Genomic DNA, 14,238 nt, shown 5'->3' with positions numbered 1-14,238 from the left:
ATATGGTTCACTAAAGTTATTCATTACTATTTAAAGATTCTATTCAACCTAGATTCTCTGAAACTAGTATTAGGTTAACACACATTCTTTTTTTCTTTTTCTTTTCTTTTTCCTGAGGCTGGGATTAAGTGACTTGCCCAGGGTCACATAGCTAGGAAGTGTTAAGTGTCTGAGACCAGATTTGAACTCCTTTCAATTTTCAAATTCAAATTTGGTCCTCCTGAATTCAAGGCTGGTGTTCTATCCACTGCACCACCTAGCTGCCTGCTAACACACATTCAAACTAAGACTGCTCATTTGATTTGCAAGATTTTATTGTTTTGCCTCCTCATTCTGGTTTTGAATCCTTAGTATCCAGTACAATGGCTGACACATAGTAGGTGATTTAATGAAAGACTGATGTGATAATATTTTATGAAGAACTTTATCCCACCTAAATTATACAGATTTGAGTAATGGTCTCTGACCATATAATCCAATAATCATCATTAAGCACATAATTAATAGTAAAGAACAAAGTGACTTAAATTGAAGAACCTGCAGTACTTCAAATTCCTCTTGCTATGGTAATAAGGAAGTGACTTACTGGGTTCCAAAGGCTTCTCTGCCAACATAAGGTAAGACATGGTTCCAGGGACTAACTGAATCTGCTATCTGAGCAATAGCTTAGCCCATGACAAGAGTTTCACCTCTTAAGTTCTTGATTTTGTCCTGAAATCTCTGAAGGCTCCCTTCCAGAAGTTATATACCTAATGTAAAATCTCTTTCTGATTTCTAAAATACAAAATAATATTTTAAACTGAATTATTTGACAAAAGCTAACCTAGTTTCCCTGAATAAAGTAAAAAAAAAAAAAAAAAGATCTAAACATTGCAAAAGCATCTTATGCTAAAAAGGACACAATATATGTCACATAGTTTTTCCTAAATATTTTCAAATACAGTTCAAATCTTAGTCTTAAAAGTGCCATTATAAAAGAATATTTATATAACAAATGATTTCCATTTACACATACCAAGAAATATCTGATAAACTAAAAGGCGAAAAAAGTACAAAAATTCAGACAATTCAGTCCTTTAAAAAGGACGTTGATTACATATTACTTTACTGGAATGTAGCTAATAGATCAAAATCTAAAAAGAAAAATTTTTTAAAATGGTGTTTTACAGGAGTCACTGAAAAAGTAGCAAATGTGATGTGCTAAAAAAAAAAAAAATCCTACATTTCTCCAACTTAGTATGATATACACATTTGATTAGATTATTCAGTTTTTAAAAAATACATTCTTGTAACAGGTTAGTAAAATTAAAAATGAAGGTAAAGGAGATGATGTGATTTAATTGGTCTAAGAAACTGAACTTTCTCTATATAGTTTGGCACCTTTGGGGCAACTTCCAGTTTCAGAGAATAGTCTAGGGAACTCAGAAATTAAGTGCTTTTTGCCCAGGGTCACAGGTCTCCCTGGCTACAAGGGTCAAACTCTACAGACTATGACACTTTTCTTCCTTAATTGCAAAATAATATTTTGCCAAATTCAAGGTAAATAAAGCCTATAGATTTCTGGTTCTAGAAAAGTTTTTTTTTTTTTTTTTTCTTAAACTGAGGCTACTGAATCCACCCTATACTTGAGTAAGTTAGAACTTCTCCATCACTGGCTTAAATAATTTAGTAAACTATCTTCACATGTTGGAGAATTTGACCTCTGAGGTCTTCTGCCAATTTCACATTATGTGATATCCACTCTTGTATAGTTTTTATGTTGAGGTTAAGGCATAATCTATATTTCCCTCTTTGTAGCTTCTACCTAGGGTTTCCAGGAAAGCTGACTGGGGACAAGCAGACCTTGTCCAAAGGAGTTCTTCCTCTGGTACATATTCCTAAATTTCCTCCACATGTCCACACATCACACCTTGAAGACTTGTCATCCTACCTTTGGTTCTCTATATGTTCTCCAACTTAAACACTGTCTTCCTAAAATGTTAAGCCTAAAACTGCAGGCACTAAAATTAGGCTAATTCCACAAAGAGTGAATGGCAAGACCAACTAAAAAGAACTTTTAACAAGATGCAATGTTTCACTTAAGTGCTCCTTTGTGCTTTGTCATCAAGCAAATGTAGACTGGCATTTTCCCCTTTAAATTGTATGCCACAATAGCAAGCAGTATGTTGAGCCTTAATAACTCATTACTTCTTCCTGAATAATTCACTTCCTTTATTCTAACCTTTACTGTGAAGGTCTACAACAATAAAGCAGAAGGAAAACGGAGTAATAACAGTGCATAAGGAAAAAACAGTTCATTATCAGGTTAAAAATGCAACTTTTGAGAAAGCTGGTTTGGTATTACGTTTTTATCTTAACAATTTGTTGGTACGATAATGTTCCTATTTAACAGATAAATATTTCTCCAAGCCAATCAAAATTTAAGAAAATCTCAAATCATGGAAAGCAAGTAGTAAGAAACGACAGCACGAGTTCCTAGGTAATGATGAAATACTAAGTGATATCACAAAACTGGAAAGCTGAGGACATTGAGTCAAAAAAAAAGTCATTAGGCCACTGAGATAGTGGTAGCCATCAAAACAGAATGAAGAAAGAAAAAAACCAAACTGCTACCTTTGCTAGTCTGGTTGCTATACCACTGATAACCTACAGAATAACAAAAAGTTTTATCTACTACAATCAATGGATTAGAATTGATCTAAAATTAGTTTTCTTTCTCTTTAAAGCATTAATTATATCGACACATTAAACAATGAAACTTCCATTTGAAAATATAGACCTTAAAATGTCCTAGTTTTATTATGTAGTATTTTCTTCATAGCTCTCAGGTTTTACAAAATAATAACAAAGCAGGATGGAAAGAACTGTCATGTGAAGATAAGGTTTAAGTGTATGAGGTATAATAGATAAGAATGCTGGAATAGGAGCCAGAAAACTCAAAGTTCAATCACCTTCAATACTTACTGCATGACCATGAGCAAGTCATTTTATCTATATCAGTGTCTCATCAGCAAAAATGGATATAATAATTACATTAGAACCTATCTCACAGGATTGTTGAGGAATCCAAAATGATAATGTGTATAAAGCACATTTAAGCTAATGCACTTTGTGAATGCTGGACTTTATAATTCTAGTTAAGTTACTCAAATAGAATGCTGACAGCAGGTAGTCAAAATGTTTTGTACATTCCATGAAATGAATATTTTCAATTTTTCATTACATCTGTCATAGAGCAATGCATCAAAGACTTAAAAGCTATGAGACCTCAGAGTACATTTACTCCAACCTCTTCATTTTTATCACAGAAAAAATAAATAAGGTCACATCCCTAATACACCGTAGAGAGCTAAACCCTAGTCTTCTGACTACAAATTCAGTTTTTGATATGCTAGAATTCTGATAGATTTCATCCAAACACTCTCAGGAAACTAAAATTTGCCTTACCAAATAAGGTTTCTTATGTATACAGAGGCTTATATAATTTTGGAGATGCCAAGATCCACAAAAGTTAGAGTTGGAAGGACCTTACCTGAATAAAAATCCTTCCTGTAACATCTGTGGCAGTCTTTGCTGGAAGATCTACAGACCAGGAAGAATGTACTACATATAATAGCAGTTGATTTCACTTTGGCTAGTTTTTTTTTTAAGAGCCATTTTATGACATTAGGCCTAAATCTGCTTTGGTGCAACTTCTACTAAATGTACCTCATTCTCCCCTCTGGGGCCTAGTGTAATGAGTATATTACTCTTCTGTGAATGACTCCAAATACTTTTCTTCTCTTGGCTAAACAATGCCAGTTCTTTTAATCAAGTCTCATGAAATGAACTCAATACCATGAATTTTTCCAGTCCTTCCTCTAAACACTTTCTACCTTATTAATAGCCTTACTCCCCGCCCTGAGTGGGGGCAAAAAGAGGACCAGTTCATAACTGAATTCAACACTATAGAAGAAGCCATTATATAAGGCCCAGGATGTGCAAGGGAATGTGCTAAGTGCTTTACAATTATTATTTTATTTGGTCCCCACAACAATTCTGGGAGGTAGGGGATCTTCGTTTTAGAGATGAGAAAACCGGGGCACACGGAGTTTAAGTGATCTGCCCAGGGTATATAGCTAGAATGTCTAAGGCTGGTTTTGAACTGAGGCCTTTCTGATTCCAGGCTTGGTGCTCTAGTAATACTGGAAGCTGCACCTATCTTAACAAGGCACTCATTATTTAATTTGATTTCTTGAGTCTCATATGACAGTTTTTAAAAATTGTATTTTCAAAACATATGCAAGGATAATTTTTCACTACTGACCCTTGCAACGTGTTCCAATTTCTCCCTCTTCCCCCCATCTTTCTCTCCTAGATGGCAAGTAATCCAATATATGTTAAAAAATGGTAAACATCATATTATACTGTTTACATTAAGCTTTCAGTTTCCTTCCTTGCTTCCATTCCTATCCCAGATCCTTTTCAGTTCACTAATTAGCCATGCCACTTCCAGTTCTTATAAAACCTTTTCTGAATCCAAGGATAAAAATTTTGATTGATCTCTATTACAATTTAAAGAAACAGGTGGTCTCCCAATGTTTTTATTTGCCAAAATTTTGTATCCTAATTTTTTATTTAGTTTTTTTCAATTTCAAGTCATCTGCAAATTTGATAAACATATCTTTATCCAAATAATTGAAGAAAATGCTAACTAGCACCAGGCCAAGCATGATCTCTTGATTCTATACATCTCCTACAAAGCTGACATGGAACTACTAATGACTTCATGGTGTGCCCAGCTATTTTTATTAGTTCAAAATCAACACAACCACCAGCTATCTAGCCTACTTTTCTTCATACTAACCAAAATTTATAAACACTTTGCCAATTGGCAAAAAAGGAAGTAAAGGGAAGCTGACACTTCAGTGAAGCTGAAGTTATTTGCGTCTCTTTTAAAAAGCACTATTTTTGCCCTTCTTCAGTTTTGAGGTACCACATTTTACAATTTTCTAAAAACACTGAAAAGCTCAGAAATCACAACTTCCAGTTCTTTTAGTATCTTTGGGTGCACTTCATCCAGATCAAATGATTTAAACTTAGTAAGGACATAGCCAATCAACTGTTAATTCTTGTCTATTCACCTTCTGAACCTAATCCAGATCTTCATCGTCTTATTCCCGGAGCCTTTTGGTTAGTATGAAAAAGATGAAGAAGGGTAGGCTAGATGGCTGGTGGTTGTGTTGATTTTAAACTAATGAAAATGGCTGGACATACCATGAAATCATCAGTAGTTCCATGTCAGCTTTGTAGGAGATATGTAGACTAGAACCTCAAGAGATCATGCTTGGCCTGGTAATTTCTTCAATTACTTAGATAAAGATATGTATCAAATCTGCAGATAACTTAAAATTGAAAAAGACTAAATGAAAAATTAGGATACAAAATTTTGACAAATAAAAACATTGGGAGGCCATGTTTTTAAAATCCTCCAAGATCAAAAAAAATCCTTTTGATGGTCTTCATTTATTTCCAGTCTTCTTACATGTTACAACTGTCTATATACTCTTCTCAGTGACCCGAGGTTTTTCTCTCAAATCTTCATTTTCACAGGCTGACCCCATGCCCTGAAATGTTTTTCTTCCTCATTTCTGCCTATTGTTTTCCTTCAAATCTCAGTTACTTTAAGAAGCCTTCCTCAGTCCTCATTAATCTTCATGCCTTTTTTGTCAATCTCCAGTTTAGCCTCTTTTATAGTTGTTTGCATGTTGTCTCATCCATTAAACTGTGACCTTTTTTTTATAACCCCAGCAATCAGCACATTGCCTGGCACACAGTAGGCCTTTAATAAATGTTCACTAACTTTCATTAAATGATCCCTAACTACCTTCTTGGTTATTTTTGGAAATCAACAAGCTATCAATCATTTTTGTTTTATTTGCCCCAATCCAAAGATCATTCTTTCCTTCGAAAACAAAGCTAGTTAACTAAAATTTAACACCTTTTTCTCCTGTTAGTTATAATTCATTCTAATCAGTGTTCTATTCTTTCACTTTTCTCATCAGCCTCAGTTCATTCTAAACTGGGAGTTCTTAATCTGGTGCGCAAACTTTTTTTTTTTAAAGAAACATTATGACTATATTTCAATATAATTGGTTTGCCTTCATAATTTTATGTATTTTGTTTTATGCATTTAAAATCATTTTGAGAAAAGGTTTCTAGGCTTAATGGCTAGCTTAAATCCTGCCAAAGAGGTTCTTGGAACAAAAAGATGAAGCACTTCTAATCTCTTTTTATATTCCTGACAGTATTTCTTCCTTTTTAAAATTTATTTTTTTAAAATTAATTTATAATTATAAAATTTTTTGACAATATATATGCATGAGTAAATTTTTTAAAATAACATTATCCCTTGTATTCATTTTTCCAAATTTTCCCCTCCCTACCTCTCCCCTAGATGATAGGCAATCCCATGACAGTATTTTTTTCAAAGTCATTGTCATACTTCTATATTCACTTTATCAATTGTCTTTAACTCTTTTGTCTTAAAGAAAAACCAAATTGGTTGTTTTTCTGTGAACCCAAACTGATTTATCAAAATTTTATCTAGGGGCTAGGTGGTGCAATAGATAGAGCACCAGCCTTGAATTCAGGAAGACCTGAGTTCAAATCTGGTCTCAGACACTTAATATTCCTAGCTGTGTGACCCTGGGCAAGTCACTTAACCCCAGCCTCAGGGAAAAAAAACAAAAAAAACTTTATCTGTTTCTCAATGGAATTGATTATCTTTGGTTTTTCAGAACTTCATTTTTAAAAGCTTACTGTCCTTTCTGGGATTTCCCTTGTAGATTAAAAAAAAAATCAATTTTAGGCGCAGCTCAGGAAGACCTGAGTTCAAATCTGCTCTCAGACACTTAATACTTCCTAGAGATGTGACCCTGGGCAAGCCACTGCCTCAGTAAAAAGAAAAACAAAAAACAAAACAGAAAAAACTCCCCCCCCCCCAAAAAAAAAAATCAATTTTATTTTCAGTTCCAAAACTTTGCCACCTATTGGGAAATAAAATCCAATTATAAATATGTATAGTCATGAAAAGAAATGACCAAATTAGCCTAGTTCTAAAAGAAAAAAAAAAAAAAAAAAAAAAAAAGAAAGGAAATATGACATGATTTCTCTATCTGAAAGATTTCATTGTTATTTCTTTGGAATTGTGTTTGGACACTGTGTTAAAGCCTTAAAGTTGATATTGTAGTTTCTTGGTTCTGCTCACTTCATTTTGCATCAGTTCACATAATTTCAGACTTCTCTGAAGCTATTCTCTTCCTCCTTCCTTTCTTATAGCATAATACTTCATCATATTCACATAGAATAACTTGTTTATCCATTTCCTAAAGTATAGGCAATCTCTCAATTTCTACTTCTTTTCCACCACAAAAAGAGCTGCAATAAACAGCTTATGTTTATATAACAGTACATATGAGTCCCCTTGTAGATTTTTTTTTTGTTGCTGTTGAGGCAATTGGGGTTAAGTGACTTGCCCAGGGTTATAGAACCATGAAGTGTTAAGTATCTGAGGTCAAATTTGAACTCAGGTCCTCCTGACTTCAGGGCTGGTGCTCTATATACTGAGCCACCTACCTCACAGAATTTTAATAAATGTAATCCTAATTTCCTTTTCCCTAAGCCCCTAAAAATTGGCTTTCTCCACATTAGGATGCATGCAAGACTGACAAACTTTCCCACTTTATTTCTATTAGAAACTATGGTTACTTTCCTTCAACATTTCCTTTATAGTCACTTGTGCAAGGAATAGACTCTTTCTAGCTGCTAAAAGATCAGACCTAGAATATAATTTCTTCCCTTTGTTAATTCCTCCGTCCTTATAATTGAGTCAAGAACTGCTCTGCTTTTAGCAGAGGAATTTCAATAGATGCAAGGATTTAAAATACCATACTATTGCAGCCAGCACACCTATATCCAAGCCTTTCATGTTTCCCAAATTCCTTAACTACTACTTTATTACTTCTTTCTATACAGGAAGTTTACAGTATGCTTTGGTAATCATACCACATCAATTTCTAATTCTATTGAATTTTTTTTCCCCCTGAGCTTGGGGTTAAGTGACTTGCCCAGGGTCACACAGCTAGGAACTGTTAAGTGTCTGAGACCACATCTGAACTCGGGTCCTCCTGAATTCAAGGCTGGTGCTCTATCCACTGTGCCACCTAGCTGTCCCCTAGTTCTATTGATTTTTAACATCGAATACATATATATTGTTAAACCTTTAACTCAATGCAGTAAAACAAAACAGAATGTCTCTTCAATGATAACATTTTCTATCTAAATCTTAACAAATTGCTTCTGAAATTGGTAGCTCAATGGTATTTGCCTTTTATTAGTATAGTAAGGAGTGTGGAATTAGCACAGGGCAATTTATTTCTTAGCAAAAAAAAAAAGTTCTACATGAGTTTTATTGCAAAAAGGGGAGAGAGGATAATGAAGAACAAATACTCTACACTGGCAAAGTTCAAATTCTTTTTTGTTTCTTATGAATGAAGTTTTTCCTTCCAGAGTCTTATTCCAAACATGGCTCTCTTTGTACCAGGTCTCAAGGTTGTGATATCAAATTTGCCCCCCTGTATCAGGATTGCTAGTTCCCCTTCTTATGTTTATATTATGTGCATCTCTTTCTAGATTTCTGAGATCAACGATTTTTTGGGGGTGGGTGGGGAGGGGGAAAGTAGAAAAGTTGGTTTCTTTCTTGAATTTCTTCACCTGTGACTTTCTGGATATCTGTACTGCTATCCTCCCTATACTGTGGTCAGTCTCTTTCTCTCTTTTTTTTTCCTGAGGCAAGTGAGGTTAAGTTATTTGTCCAGAGTCACACGGCTAGGAAGTGTTAAGTATCTGAGACCACATTTGAACTCAGATCCTCCTGAATTCAGGGCTGGTGCTCTATCCACTGAGCCACCTAGCTGCCCTCAATCTCTCAACAGTATAGAGTTTGACTGGTATTTGAAGATAGTATTTCCCCTTCCTGTTCCTTTTTTACTTAAAACCTTTTTGACTAGATTTTAAAGACTGCAGCCATTGCATTTTTTCAGTTCTTGTTACTACTATCAACCTCTGCTTCAAAGTCCACCAATCCTATAGTACAAACCTTGTTCTAGAAATCCAAATTCAGTTCTCAGGACAGCAACTTAACTAGTTGTTATCCACTTCCCTCATCTAATTGCTCATACTTACTGTTCTGCTGCCAGGCATTCACAAGATAATGTCTAGGTAGATGATTTTTTCTTTTTTTAAAAAAGGACTGTACTTCTAATATATCATATATTTTACTTTGATCATTGTCAGTTTCTCTGCTTTATCACTTAAGAAATAAGGTGTTGATACTAGCAGAATAGTTGAAGTGGCTGGGAAGGGAAGCAAATGAATAGTAGTCATGATATCTGCAATGGTAGTAGAAACAGCTAACATTTATATAATGCTTTAAAGTTTGCACACTGCTTTACATACATTATCTCTTCTGAATTTCATTTACCCTGTAAAGCAATAAGGTATTAGCATCATCTCTTAAATGATAAAAGTGAAGTTTGAAATGACTTATTCTGAAGTAATCATAGAAATAGGTCATGGGAATGCTATGCTACATATTTCTGAAAAGACGTAATTATAATGAGGAAATAGATGCAATATAGCAAAGTGGAAAAGTCAATCATGTATAACCTAAAGAAATATGTTCAGTAAGTCAGAAATCTATGACTTTAAGCACCCCTTCCTATGTAACAATTCACTGTGCCCTATGCCAGATGTTCTTAACTTTTTATGTGTTGTAGACAAATTCACTATCCAGTAAAATCTATGGATTTCATTTCAAAATAATTATTTAAAAAACCCCAAAATCCTATTATTTCAGTAAAAAGTTAGTGTAAAGCCATAGTTTTTTCTCCCATCCAACTTTATAGACACTACAGTAACTACCCCTACCTTGGCAGATAGTTAAATGAGCAAAATTTCATCATCTGGTGGTCAGCCTCCTGGTGATAAGACTTTCTGAACTCAACTGGGCTAGACTTTGGTGGAAAGAAACAATCTGTCTTCAAGCCCATCCCTGAAGTCTTTCTATCTTGGCAGAATCTACTATAGCATGTACTTCATGGGCAATACTTTAAGTAGCCAGTCACTTTTACACTATAGTGCAGGTTTTATAGGAGGACTTTGTGATGACTGAAATTAACATTTAAAACAATAACATTATGTCTGTTTTCATTCTCAAATGACACTATTATTGTTTCTTTAAGTGTAAAAAGGTAAATCAGAAACTCTGAAGAACTGATCTAGTGTGTAATAAGGTCTTGGCAATAAAAAACACTAGAATAGACCTAAGAGTAAACATTTCCTATGATAATGTCTCAACATGAGTTCAAAATGTAAAAAAACCCAAAAAACACAAAAAAAATCAATTCCAGAATTCTTTGAAAATCTGAATGAAACTAATCCATAATCTCATACATTATACTCTCATAAGTAAGTTTTAATCTTGATTAATAAATCAATCTTTCCTTCACCAACTTATCAATAAATGTGTATTAGCTTCCTCTGAGACATTTTAAGATAATTCAATTTTAGACTTATTTCTACTAGTCCAAATGTAATTATTTATTTCCTTGTTCATAGGATTTGTAGCCTCATCATGTAGGTAGTTCTTCCACCTATGCAAAATTTCTCATCCAGGAAAACTCAGACTGTTCATCCTTCACCCTCTCTACACACCCTAGACCACACTTATTCTGGTCAGGCATATCTTTTAGGATATGTTACATCACAGTCTTGAGCCTAAGTCTTTGTTGGCAATATGCAGCACCTAATTTACACTCTACATTTATTACTATGGCCTGCTAAATCATCTCCAATTTTGTTTCTTCTGGGATTGTGGTGTTTTAGGATTTGTAGCCACATAACATCACCAGAGAATACAGCTTTGATATCAGGGTAGTTGAGAATCACTGAAAGCCAGATGAAGTCTTTAAAATGTAACCTAATCTATACTTTTAAACTTCTAAACTAGCTTGCTGCCAATTTGCAGTGGCCTATTCAAAATATTTTAGACAGTCAATATACCCACCTTATTTGAGCTTTAAAAAAAGTTATATTAGAAATAACATGAAAGATAGAAAAACACAGCATCATTCAGAGTCTATCAGAAATGGCTTTATCTACTACTTATTTATGACTGGGGGGAATGGGGAAGAAAAGACAAATTTTGAATAAATGCTTTGATTTCAGTGGGAATTTGTAACTAGTACATATCTGATTCAACCAGGCAACTTGGTCAAACTTAGCAAAATAAAATTAAAACTGTTAGGGAAAGCTAAAATTTTTCAAGGAATGAGACAGACATGAAAGAAAGTTTAAAGTACATTCAAAGAACACACAAAGAACACAATAATATCTTCCTACAAAGAAGAGCACTGAAGTGACATCAAAAAAACATTTCCCAAGAAAATACATATTTAAAGTGAATTTAAAACAAATTATAAGGACTAACTGTCCCAATGCTATGATTTCTTAACTACCAATAGATATTATGAAAATTTTTAAAGTGGCACACAAATAACTATTTTAAACTAAGCCTGGCTTATTATTATATTGAAAAGATTGAAGCTCTCTAATGTGAACTTCCTTAATACCAGCACTCCATTCCTTAACTCCTGGTCAGCACTGCCACAGAAGAGATTTTCTTAATCCCTCAGGCCGGCCTTCACTAGAAAATAGTCACAAAATTTAGAGTCAGAAGTGATCTCAGAGATCATTTAGTTCAATTTATACTTAAAAATGATCATCTTATTTTTGCTTCTAATGGGAGTCTGGTGTGTATGTCTATGAAGAGACACATTATCTTTAAGGCAATTCATTCGGTTTTGGGAAAGCCCTAATTGTTAGGAAGTTTTGCTCAGGCCAAACAAACTGGTCTCTTTGCCTTCTGAGACCGAGACTCTTTCCCAAGTACTTAATCTCCACCCTTCCCCACCCCCAAAATCCTATCTTCTTTACATTTAAAATAAAATTTTATTATTTTTAATTTAATATATTTATTTCCTAGTTCATAGGATTTTTAGCCTCATCATGTAGGTAGTTCTTCCACCTATCCAATTATTTTACATTAAAAATGTAAAGTTCTTCCCAGCTCCAGGAAAAAAAGGAGCTAATCTGGTTCATGATTTCAAGTTTGATCATCCTTGGCCTAGAACAGGATTACTACTATACATGGGCTGGATCAAGAGATCTCATTGGTCCTCTTTAATCCTGAGATTTTGTGCTTCATCTATAGATCCAGTCATTTAACTTGTGTCAAATCCGCTTGTACTCTCCATCGTGTCTACACAAAAAGTATGAAAAAATATCAAATAATTTGCTAAAATCTGGCTAAATCAGATCTACAAAATTCTTAACCTAACAGTCTCCATGTCGAAAAAATATTGTATTCTGCATTTTTCATACCTTAGAGGCTATTGTTAGACAAGTATCTTGTAAAACCTAAAAGTGCTCATGTATAAATTATTACATTTCAATGCCATAAAACTAATGGTTTCCTATGAGAACTGTTGTAAAAGATAACTCATCTGGATGTGTAAGTTTTAGTACATTTGTTTAAAAAAATATATTATATCTTTATATTAAGATAATAGTCAATTCTTTAATATAGGCTATAAAAAAGGAAGAAAAAAATCTGTATAAAACTTGTGGATACGGTTTATTCACTTTACCATCTGGGCCCTCCTTACTCTATAATCTACCCAAATCTCAAGATACCTCAGGTCTTTGTCTTAAGAAACAGCATAATATTCTCTTTGTCCCCAATATAACAAATCTGATAAGAGAAGCTCAACTTTTGCAAAATTTAAATTTATAAACTGGTTGAAAGCTTATACCATATAAAAAGAAGTTGTCTTATTCTTAGACTAACAGAATTTCAGAACTGGAAAGGTCCTGGAGGCTAAGTAGTCTAGTAGTAGTATCAAACAAATAGAAATGAGGTCTAAATCATACACAAGGACTTTTGCAGCTGTATGCTTACTTAGTTTTAAAATGTTTTAACTTTCAAAAAATTATTTCTTAGTTACATTTAGTTGAGGCTGCAATTATTTGACACCTCTGATGAAGTCAAACTGATAGGAAGAAAGAGCCCCTTCTATGTTATATTCAACTGAAAACAGCCAATGATGGGTCACCTAACCCCATCCAAAGCAAAATGCCCTATTTTTGGACAGGGAGAGCTGGCATAGTTTTTTTCTGAAAGATATTTCAGTAGTAAATTCTCACCAGGATAAGGACAGAGTCATGCTCAATGAACTTCAAAGTAAAATAAGTAAAAAGAGAATTGAAGTGAGAGTCTAGAAAATTAGGTTTGAGGCCACCCTTGTCACTAATTCATTGGGTGACACCAGTGAAGTATTTGGGAAAACTGAAGCAAGACCTTTAACTTCTCTGCTCTATATTTTCCTCCATGAAAAATAAGGATAAATCAGATCCTTTCTACTAGTTCCTCTTCTAGCTCCAGTATTGTAAGATTTTAAACTTTCCATTAAATGAAAGCCTAGTACTTATATTCCATTTTCCAAATCATGCAATGGGGAATCTTTTACAATCATGAGACAAACATTGATCACAATCTCTATTATTATCGCTTTACATTTATATAGTGAATTGTGCAAAGATGATTTCAAAATAACTGAGATAGAAATAATTCAGTATTTATGCATGTCAATAAAACAAACCTAAGTGGTATAAAATAGATACATGACATTTTTTTTGAGATGAAACCCACCACTCATGTTTATAAACTTGGAATCTCCCAAGTGAAAGAACAAAATTCATTACTTTATATTTTCAGTGCAATTAATTTTCAAGGATTTCTTATCTGTTGACCATTAAAATGTTCATTTTTTTGCACACAACAATTCATTGATGTAAGAATATTTTAAAGATAAAATGCTACCTTTTATTACTTTCATTCTATCCTAATAGGATCAAGATGAAACAAAGAAATCAAAGAAAAAAATTTTACATGCTTCACTTTGACATAATTAAAAGTTTCACATTTCTGAAACACTGTAAATTAACAATGCAATTAATACCATATTCCTGATCAATCCATCAAGAACCCCGGATTTAGAAATGTATAATCCAGTGATGCGAGAATAAAGACAGAATACAAATTCTCCTACTAATCAACAGTCCTATAGTTTTGGGATA

The 14,238-nt window shown here is 33.7% G+C and overlaps 1 protein-coding gene across 5 annotated transcripts in view; it reads right to left on the bottom strand.

Annotated features, from left to right (window-relative positions):
* SFSWAP (splicing factor SWAP) overlaps positions 1-14,238 on the bottom strand; it is a 110,631-nt gene that overhangs the window by 76,201 nt on the left and 20,192 nt on the right. The gene's annotated exons all lie outside the window — the stretch shown is intronic.

This window comes from Sminthopsis crassicaudata, chromosome 1 (assembly GCF_048593235.1).
Source record: "Sminthopsis crassicaudata isolate SCR6 chromosome 1, ASM4859323v1, whole genome shotgun sequence".
Classification (NCBI taxonomy): Eukaryota; Metazoa; Chordata; class Mammalia; order Dasyuromorphia; family Dasyuridae; genus Sminthopsis; species Sminthopsis crassicaudata.
Note: the sequence above shows the minus strand (reverse complement) of the source record. Positions and strands in the feature narration are given on the sequence as shown.